At 47.8% G+C, this 8207-nt stretch overlaps 2 pseudogenes; both read right to left on the bottom strand.

The window, feature by feature from the left end:
• Window positions 1–2113: 2113 nt before the first annotated feature.
• LOC130459042 (SUMO-activating enzyme subunit 2-like) lies at window positions 2114–2670 on the bottom strand (annotated as a pseudogene).
• A 331-nt stretch (window positions 2671–3001) lies between these two features.
• LOC130459043 (SUMO-activating enzyme subunit 2-like) lies at window positions 3002–3789 on the bottom strand (annotated as a pseudogene).
• Window positions 3790–8207: the final 4418 nt, after the last annotated feature.

The raw sequence follows: 8207 nt of genomic DNA on the forward strand, positions 1-8207 counted from the left end.
GTGATGGCAGAAGCCCCCGAACTAGAATCGGAGAGTTGGGGACGCCATGGGGCCAGAGATGCTGGAAGAGACCTCGGCATCCTCCAAAGGGCTGGGTGACATGTGAAGACACAGACAGGAGAGCCCGAGATGAGAAGGCCATAGGGCAGAGACAGAAGAGGGCTCGGAGGCACATGGGGAACCACCCAAGGGATCGGGGAAGGGGCAGAGACAGAGAAGTGGAGATGGCAGCAGAAGCAGAGAGACACAGAGGGGAGATAGAAACCAAGAAAAAGAAGAGGGGGAGAGAGAAAGAAAGGGAGGGAGAGAGAGGGAGAATAAAGGAAAGATGGAAAGGGGGAGAGAGGAAAGAGAGAAGGAGGAGGAGGTGATATCTGTTGTTTTCAGTCCTGGTCAGCCCCTATTTGGACCCTACGGTCTAGGAAGAACCTTGATGAGCAGGGTTGACTAAAGGAAGTGACCAACCTTGGCGGAGGTGGGAGCTGCCTTCAAGGGCTGTCATGTGGAGGAGAATTCCACTTGTTCTCAGTGGGCAGACCTGGGAGGTTGCCAAGAGGACACTGAGGCTGGATGTCCCGAGAGGTGCCAAGCTAAAGGAACCAATGTCAGCCCACTGAGGTGATCTCTGAAGGGCCCCTCTCAGGGAGCTGACTTGGGCCCTTGAGGAGAAGACTCAGGGCCTCTCATAAGGAACTTGAGATTTAAAGCTGGAAAGGGCCAGAGGTCACAGAATCCAACCTCTTGATTTGACATATGTAGAAACTGAGGCCTGACAAAATGAAGTACCTTGCCCACATTCCCCCAGGTAGTGTCAGAGGTGGGATTTTTTTAAGAGCAAGAATTCAGATATCACTTCTTTGGTCCTTTCATGGTTCAGCGCAGGAGTTTCAGAGTTTCGCAAAACATCAAACATAAATAGCCTCCAATGTAACAACACCCCCAAGACTTTCTGATGCTGACGTATCAACTGTATGAGCTAAAATTGAGCATTGTTTTACAGCAGTGTACCTGGTTCCGGTTGATATTTTAAAACTGGTTTCAACACACAGTACTTGAAGCATCCTTGAATCAATGAGACGAGAGCTAAAACAGTCTTTCATGGCCCCAAATAAAGGTGTCGTATTTCTAGCCAGGCTACTAATTTCTCTAACCCGCAGTATTTTTAACTGCTGAATTCTAGCTAGTGGCATTTCCATAAAAAGCCGTGAGATGCTCTGGGTATCGGCTCTCACCTAATGACTGTTTAAGCAAATACTCTCCTCCAAGTAATAATTCATAAAATTCCTATGACATTCAGTATGGCGTACCAGGAATATTTCTAATGGCTCTGCCCAAATGAATGATGTATCAAGGAGGAAAAAGACTCACTTTCCCATCAGGGATGTGATTTTCCTTTGGAACTGTAAACCTTAAAATTTCTTAGACTTATGAATGTTGGAAATTTCCCCATTGGGAAATTTCATACTTGAAAAATTTCCTACTGATAGTAAGAACTCTATTGGAATGTGAAACTCCTTGGCATGGGAGAGTCCTTCTCCTCCCTACTTAAGACTACTTTAGGACAGAAACCTTTTGCTAAACAATGGAAAGGGCTTTGACCTATGCTTAAGCATAGAACAGGAAGTTCTTTGAGTCATGATTGATTTTAGAATTGATACAATAGAGATACTTGGAATGACAGAACCAGGTCTTGGAACTTACAATCTCCACCCTACTCAGAGTAACAGGATTTAGGAAGCAAAGCAAAGATCAAGATTTAATTATTTGAGAATATGACCTTCAACATGAATATGACCTTCCATGTGCAAAGGAAACAGACCTCTGAGCAGTCCTGGGTTAAGCTAGAGCCACCATTGGCACAGGGGAGACATTGACAGTGATTGGTAGATGTGAGAACTGAGGTGACCCTCAGTTCTCACAGAACACAGGGTGTCGTCGAGTTCTGGACATGGAACCCAAAGGCCCAGATACCAGAAGACAGTGAGAAAAGTAGCAGCTTCTAAGGCAATCATGTCATCTAGCTCTTCTGCATGGGGCCTCTTTGTGTCGACATGTTCTTTAGTGCCTAACTTTCCCTTTGGGGCTGGATCTTCCTCAAAGCCATTAGCCTTCTTCAACTGAAGAAGAACACGACCAGCACATCATCTTCATCTTGAGCTGTTGATGTGAATGACTGCGTTCCATTGTCACCACTGCTATGGATTGTTTTAGCTGCCTGATTGGCCTGCTCTGAACCCAGTTTTTCAGGGGCATCTCCAATGATTTCGAATTCCATATCTCTTTTCTAGCTCGTCACTATGGAGAACATCGACCAAAAATGGATAATTCTGAAGGAAATTGTCTGATTTGAAGCCTGTAGCCATTTTTATTTCCATATCCTGATCCCTTCTTACGAATTTTTAGCTTCTGTTACTCCCTCTTCTGAAGATCTAAAGATGGCTCCTTTGCCTTCTTGATCTGTCCATTTGGCACCACCATGGCAATTTTTTCTTTCACTCTCTTGTGCTGTCATGTAGGTAAGGCCTGGGACTTTGTGGACATCCAGTTCTATGTTAGCTCAGGCTTGCTGGCACAGACAGAACAATTAGGGTTGGGAGGCTCCAATGCCCAAGACACAAGTAGCCTCTCTTTGGAATCTGGCTGTTGGTTCAAGAAGATCATTCTATGCATGTGAACTGGAATGACCTCCAGGAAGTGATGCAGAATGAGAGGAGCAGAACCAGGAGAGCATTATATATAGACTGATACAGTGTGGCACAATTGAATGTAGTGGACTTCTCTACTAGCAGCAATGCAATAATCCACAACAATTGTGAGGGACTTATGAGAAAGAACATTCACATCCAGAGGAAGAACTGTGGGAGCGGAAATACAATAGAAAAACAACGGCTTGATCACATGGGTTGATGGGGATGTAGATTCTAAGTGATCACCCCAGTGCAAATATCAATAATATGGAAATAGGTTTTGATCAACAACACATGTAAAACCCAGGGGAATTGTGTGTCAGCTATGGGGGGAGGGGGAGCAAGGGAGGGAAAGAACATGAATCATGTAACCATAGGGAAATATTCTAAATTAATTACTTAAATTAAAATTTTAAATTAAAAAATAAAAACAAAAGAAGGTCATTGTACACTCATCTCTTTCCTGATAACATTTTCAAACCTTCTGGGACTGATATTTCAGCCCAGCCATCACTGCATTAGTAGCAGCGATTGCAGGAATGATCTGATATCAACTCTACTCTTAGTATCATACCAAAGATATGCATCCTAAGGTTTGCTGCGGAGATAACTGAATCCACTGCTCATGGGTGGTCGTCCTGGTCCCATGAAGGTTTCAACACTGGAAAAAAGACATTCATAGCTCTTGACGCCCTGAGCCAGTTGGTCTTTTAAACCTAACGTGGAACCATTTTGTCGATCTGCTGTGTTGCTTTCTTGCCTTGACTCTTCAGTCCAGTTGAATGGCACAGGATGCTTCCTTTTCCTCCAGTTTACCCACTGATGGCAAATATCTGGTGAAGGGTTTCAGTGGATTCTGTCCAGTTGGGTTGGCCCATCATTTGGTATCGCCAACATCATTGGGTGCTCTTGCTCTGAGCTCCATGCCGCTTCAGGATCAGCTGTCGGGAGTCTTCCTGCTCAGCATCTCCTTCCCCTACTGACTAGTTGAACTAATATTTTGCCCACAGAATACTGTGGAGAGGTTCTGAAGGTGTGTCAGGAATAGGAACCAAAGGGAAGCTTTCTGTGTTGGTGTAGGATGGCCTTCATGGGGCGCCATTTTTGCTTGTCCTTGTTCTGTAAACCAGCTGCCAGTCACATCCTGTTCACGTGGTTCCAGGCAGCTCTGTTACGACAATGGAAACTGTCCAAAGAATTGGCCATTGTAACCAGGCTTCATGATGCTGTCATGGCAGCCCATAGCTTTAGCTTCTGGGGAAAAGGGCAAACCCTCTCCTTAGTGAGCTGGGCCTCCCTCCATGCTTCTTTGGTTGCCGACAGCAGAGTATCGCTGCTGAACACCAGGTTCTTGACGACCACCTCCAGCCTCTGCGGGGCAGCAGGCACCGGGACCCAATCGTGGAGCCCTGGGCAGGGAGCAGCCCTGTGCCTTGGGTAAATCTTAAGGGTCTTGTGTCATTTGGGAATTAAAAGGGGAAAGCAAATATTCAGACGTGAATACTGAAAGAAAAATAGAAAAGAAACACTCCGAACCGAGTCCCCAAGAGACTTCTCGAGCAGCATTGACACTGGCCTTGTGGCTGGGGCTGGGGGCGCCTTGCTAGTCCCGCCATCACCCCAGTTTGTGCAGGTGCTGCCTGATGGAGCTAAATGGAGCCCCTTGGTTCAGCAGGGGTTCTCCAGGGGGTCACGGGTATCCCCACTTGTTTCTGGGTTCTGGAAGTCCTCTGGACCTCATTCGCTTTCTGGGATGGGCTGCCCATCTCTGCTAACCACTGTCTACACTGAGCCGCTGGGCAGGCCTAGGGGAGTCCTAGATCCCAGCCTATCTAAGCTCTTCTGGGGACTTCTCTGGGTGTGGAGGGGGGGTGTGAAGTGGGCAGCCCCAGGGGTCGGCCAGAGGCCGGTGACCTTGCAGTCCTTGGCACTGGGCCTGCCTCACAAGGAACACAAACATTTGAGCTGTCCCAGAGTGGAGGAGGCCACCTTAGGGAGGGAAACTCCTCCTCCAAGGAGGTCTTCCAGCCGACTCTGGATTCTGGAGCTCTTAGGAACATGATGGGGACACTGAGGCGCAGAGCCCGGGGCTAGAAGTGACTTCTCAGTCCCAGATGGGACCAGCTCTTCCACTGCTGACATTCTGTGAGCCAGATGAAGAGAACTGGCCCCCCCGAACCCGAGTCTCAGTGCCAGAAGGACCCTGAGGGGCCTCCTTCAAACGCTTTCCCAGCGAGCAGCCATGCAGCCCCTGCTCAGACTTCTACAGACAGCAATTCATTCTCTGGGTCCCATGGCAGCCCTTTCCACTTTGGGGCAGCTCCGATTGCTCAAACTTGCCCCGAGTTCAGGACAAAATCTGCCTCTTTCCCTCCATCCAATCCTTCCTGGTTGGGTTGAGCAGAGCCACAACATTAAATACTCTATTCAACTAACATGTATCCCATCATCCACTGGGGGCCAGGCTTGTCTTAGACTCCAGGGAGGGAGGAAAGAACCTTTATAAATGCCTGCTCTGTGCGGGGACTGTGCCGAGAGCTTTGCAAATGCCTCCCTGGGTCCTCATGTCGAGCTTGAGGGGGAGGCCCCATTATTATCCCCATTTCACATTTGGGGAAACTGAAGCAAGCAGAGGTTGAGTGACTTGTCCAGGGGCTAAGAAAGGCTATCGTTTCCTTATGGAGCTTATCCTCTTCTGGGGGATACACTGGGAATGAGGAGAAATAAGGATCAGGGAACGAGGGGATGTAGAGTTAGAAGAAACCTCAGAAGCCATCTTGTCCAACCCTGGGGTTTTACAATTGGGGAAACTGAGACTCGGGGGTTAAGTGTCTTGCTCACGTTGATACAGGGAGTAAGGACTGGGAAGTGGAATTTGAACCCAGACCCTTGACATTGTGGCATGGTGGATAGGGCACTGAACTTGGGGATAAGAAGACCTGGATTTTGACCCTTACCTAACTAGGGATCCCAGAAGCCTCCAGTACAATCTGCACTTGAACAGAGCCCTTCTATAGTTCCCTGAACAAATGGTTGTCCTGAATGCCAGGCTGAGGTGGTCCCTGAGAAGGGAGACAACCTGGCCCAGCTGGGGTGAAATGTGAAAAGGCTAATTAGCAAACTTCAATAATGCAATTCAATAGACATTAAGCACTGGCTGTGCGCCTGATATGGTGCTAATGGTTTGATTAGCACAGAGTAGGCCCTTACTAAGTGGCTTAATTAGACTTAATTAGTAGGTGCTTAATAAATATTTTAGTTTGCATGTATTAGATTCTTAATAAGTGGCTTAATTAGTGCAGAATAGGTACTTGAAAAGCATTTAATTAGCACAGAGTAGGTCCTTAACAAATGGCTTAATTAGCACAGAGTAGGTACTTAAATAAGTATTTTAATTAGCACAGAGTAGACCCTCATTAAGTGGCTTAATTAGTGCAGAGTAGGTACTTAAAAAGCATTTAATTAGCACAAAGTAGGTCCTTAACAAATGGCTTATTTAGCATAGAGTAGGTCCTTACCAAGTGGCTTAATTAGCACAGAGTTGGTACTTAGTAAATAGTTTAATTAGCACAGAGTAGGTCCTTACCAAGTGTCTTAATTAGCACAGAGTAGGTATTTAATAAATATTTTAATTAGCACAGAGTAGGTCCTTACCAAATGGCTTAATTAACACATAGTAGGTACTTAATAGTTTAATTAGCACAGAGTAGGCACTTAATAGTTTAATTAGCACAGAGTAGGTCCTTACTAAGTGGCTTAATTAGCACAGAGTAGGTTCTTAGTAAATAGTTTAATTAGCACAGAGTAGGTTCTTTTTAAGTGGCTTAATTAGTGCAGAGTAGGTGCTTGGTCAATGTCTTCATTAGAAGTGCTTCAGATTCTCTCTGGTTGTGCTGAGGCTCCCAGAAGCTCCCAGCTATGTTGAGCTCAGAGTGGCCGAGGCCTGTGATCACATCTCGTGGTTCCTTTTGGCTTATCTGATCTGCTGTGACCTTTACAGTGATCTATACTGGACGTTTCCTGGCAAATCACTTCACCCCATTGACCTCAGTTCCTCAATTGTCAAATGAACCAGAGGAGGAAGTGGCAAAGGACTCCAGTCTCCTTGCCCAGAGAACCCCAAATGGGGACCTCTTCCTGCCCCTCCTTTTGAGGAAAGCCCAGGGTCAAGCCTTAACTCGATTTGTCCCCAGCCTAGCAGGGAGAAGGCGATGGAGCCATCTCCGCAGCGGAGAAGCCAGGCCACTTGGGCCAGTGTCGATGACAGACGAAGGCTGGGGATGGGAGAGGTCCTTGTGGCTTTGGCTAGGCCACATGGTGCTATTTGGTGAGATTTCATTGGGGACAATTTGGGGGCCCTCCATGTGCAGGACCCCACTATAGGATTCCTTTGCTGGGGCTCTGATGGTTAGATTTGGAGTTTCTCAGGGACCTCACTAGAGAAAAAGGAATTTCCCCTCACCTCCTCTTTGTTTTTACAAAAACCCTTACCTTTTGTCTTGGAACCAATATTATGTATTGGTTCTAAGGCAGAAGAGCAATAAGGGCCAGGCAATGGGGGTCAAGTGACTTGCCCAGGGTCACCTGGCTAGGGAATGTCTGAGGCCAGATTTGACCTTTGCTGAATTTGCACAGCATGGTGTCTATACGTTTGGGACTGGCCAACACTTAGGCCACACTGACTCCTTGAAGCCCCTTTTGTGGGTGGCACTGGGGAAGCAGGGAAGGGATGAGGCTTGAGCCTCTGACAACAACGAAAGGCGCCCCACCTGGGTCGCCAAAGACACAGTCGAGTTTGGCCAGTTGATTCACCTGCTGTTTCCCATTTTGCTTCTTCTGAGCACCAGCAATCAAACTAACACCAAGTAAGATTGGAGCCGCCATGATGGCCTTTCCCCATCCTCTCTCTCTGCCTCCTTCCCGCCGCTTCCCTTGGGGTCAGTTCTCTCTAGCTGCTCTGGCAACCACCACCATCATCTTGGGAAGACAGGTGGCTGCGGCCTTGATGGACTCCAGCACCTCTTGACCTTCTGAAACTCACCAGTTTGCCTGGGCTTGTCCGGATTGCTGGACGATTCCTCCAAGTGGGGATCCTGCTCAGTCATCTGGCTGGGGAAGGAGCCGCGAAAGGAAGAGGACTCATCCCAGGTGCAGCCTTGCCCGGCAGGGCTTCCGCCATTCCTCCACTGGTCCAAACAGACCTCAGTTAAGCACCTCCCACGTGTCGGAAAGTCTCTGCCCTTGAGGAGCTCGCAGTCATCACTAACCTTAGCTTGAAACTGGAAAGCAGGAGTGGGCGATCGCCTGAGTACAGCCGTGGACTTCCATCTCAATGGTAGATCAGGATCTAGTCCCAGAAGGAGTCAAGAGGAAACAGGCAGAGACGTCCGTGCCAGCTTACATTGCCACGAGGTTACCAGGGATGGTTCGGAAAGGAGGAGGGGAGGCAGTAATGACTCCCGTGGCCATTGAAAAGTCAATCCTATAAATGGGAAAGTGCTGGTCACTCATCCCACCCCA

This window comes from Monodelphis domestica, chromosome 4 (assembly GCF_027887165.1).
Source record: "Monodelphis domestica isolate mMonDom1 chromosome 4, mMonDom1.pri, whole genome shotgun sequence".
Taxonomy (NCBI): domain Eukaryota; kingdom Metazoa; phylum Chordata; class Mammalia; order Didelphimorphia; family Didelphidae; genus Monodelphis; species Monodelphis domestica.